This window comes from Loxodonta africana, chromosome 15 (assembly GCF_030014295.1).
Source record: "Loxodonta africana isolate mLoxAfr1 chromosome 15, mLoxAfr1.hap2, whole genome shotgun sequence".
Classification (NCBI taxonomy): domain Eukaryota; kingdom Metazoa; phylum Chordata; class Mammalia; order Proboscidea; family Elephantidae; genus Loxodonta; species Loxodonta africana.
This window is the reverse complement of record NC_087356.1, coordinates 3,599,135-3,601,406: the sequence shown is the minus strand read 5'-3', so window position 1 is coordinate 3,601,406 and position 2,272 is coordinate 3,599,135.

The following is a 2,272-nucleotide window of genomic DNA, read 5'->3' as shown; positions in this document are numbered from 1 at the left end:
ATGAGTCCTGTTATAAAATCCAGCTTCTCCTGCCATTTAAATCAATTCAACAAATATTTTTAAGTACCAACCATTGTATAGACAGACTTGCTATTCAAAGTGTGTTCTTCAGGCTGGCGTCATTAGCATCACCTGGGAGATTGTTAGACCTGCAGAATCTCAGGTCCCTCCTCAGGCTAGCTCCCCAGACCAAGTCAGAACCTGCATTTGACAAGATCCCCAGGTGATCTGCATGCTCATCAAGGCCTGAGGAACAGTGCTGCAGATATCACACCAATGTCAAATTGCTTCCTCACCATGAATTTTATTTCCTTTCTTATGCAGTGTCTTTTGCTTGCCTTTAAAGGAGTATCACATTACATTCTCTTCTCCAGCTAAAATGGAACATGCAAAGGGGGCTGAGGCCAGGCAGAAGTGAGATGAGATGGTGGATCTCTGTGAGTGTGGGAGGGAAGTGGGAAGGTCTGGTTGCTTTTCAAGAGATGGGAGCATTTCTTGGCTCCCTGGGGATAAGTATGTGGGAGATCTTGGTGATGGGCTGTTTGGAAAGGATGGCTCCTTTCTGATATTGCCAGTTCCTTGGGAATGATCCAGCTGTGTTGGACAGACGCTGTGACTCATTGGCTGGAGGGGTGGAGCACTTCTCTTGCCAGGGAGCATGCAGGAATTTACCACAGGGTAAATAAAGCAGTCTTGCTTCCCTTAATTTTTTTTTTTTAATTGTGGTAAAATATGGAAAACATAAAAGTTGATATTTTGATCATTTTTAAGTGTACGATTCAGTGGCATTAATTATATTCACAATGTTGTGTGACCATCATCACTATTTGCAAACTTTTTTTTATCACCCAAACATGACTAATGATGTTGAGCATCTTTTTTTTTTCCAATTTTTTATTGTGCGCTAGGTGAAAGTCCACAGGGCACATTAGCTTCTCATTCAATATTTGCACACAAAGTGTTCCATGACATTGGTCCCACTGCCCACAATGTGCCTGCCTTTCCCCCTATTTCTGTCCTAGGTTCTCGGTTCCTTTCGTCCTGGTTTTCTACTCCTTCCTGTCTTCTCATCTTTGCTTTTGGGTGAATGTTGCCCTTCGGGTCTCAAGTAATTGCTTATTCTAAGGAACCTGTTCCTCTTGGGTGGTGGTGTTTATTTTATGGGTTGTTTTAGTTTGGCTGTAAGGCTGTTTCCAGGAATGGCTTCAATTCCAGTTCGGAAAGGTATATTAGGGCCACAGTCTCCCCGATTCCTTCAGCCTCTGTCAAACCAATAAGTCTGGTCTTTTTTGTGAATTTGAGTTTTTGTTCTACAATTTTTCTCCTGCTCTGACCAGGGCCCTCTGTTGTGATCCCAGTCAGAGCAGTCGGTAGTGGTAGCCAGGCACCATCTAGTTCTTCTGGTCTCAGGTCATGTAGGCTGTGGTTCATGTGGTCCGTCAGTTCTTCAGACGAATTGTATTGAGCATCTTTTCATGTGTTTATTTTCTGTTTGTATATTTTCTTTGGAAAAATGTCTATTCAATTTCTTTGCTCATTTCTTAACTGGGTTTTTTGTTTTTGAGTTGTAGGGGTTCTTTGTTTGTTCTGGATAATAACCCCTTATCAGATATATGATTTTCAAATATTTTCTGTAGGCTGTCTTTTCACTTTCTTGATAATGTCCTTTGGTGCAGAAATGCTTTTCATTTTGATGAAGTCCAGTTTATCCTTTTTTTCTTTTGTTGCACTTGCTCTTGGTTGCTCATCTCAGTAACCATTGCCAAATACAAGCTCCTGAAGATTTACCCCACTTTTTCTTCTAAGAGTTTTATGGTTTTAGCTCTTACAGTTAGGTCGTTGACCCATTTTGAGTTAATTTTCATGTATGATGTGAAATAGGCACCCACCTTCATTATTCTGTATGTGGAGATCCAGTTGTCCCAGCACCACTTGTTGGAGACTCTTCTTTCCCCGTTGAATGGACTTGGTACCTTTGTCAAAAATCAACTGGCCGTAGATGTAAGGGTTTATTTCTGAGCTATGAATTCTATTCCATTGGTCTGTATGTCTACTGTTATCTCAGTATTACACTGTTCTGATTACTGTAGCTTTGCAGTAAGTTTTAAAATTGAGAAATGTGAGTTCTGCAACTTTGCTCATTTTTCAAATTTTTGCTTGTTTTTACCTATTTGAGCCCCTTTGCAATTCTATATGATTTTGATGATCACCTTTTCCATTTCTGCAAAAGAGGCTGTTGGAATTTTGATAGGTATTCTGTTGAATTTTGATA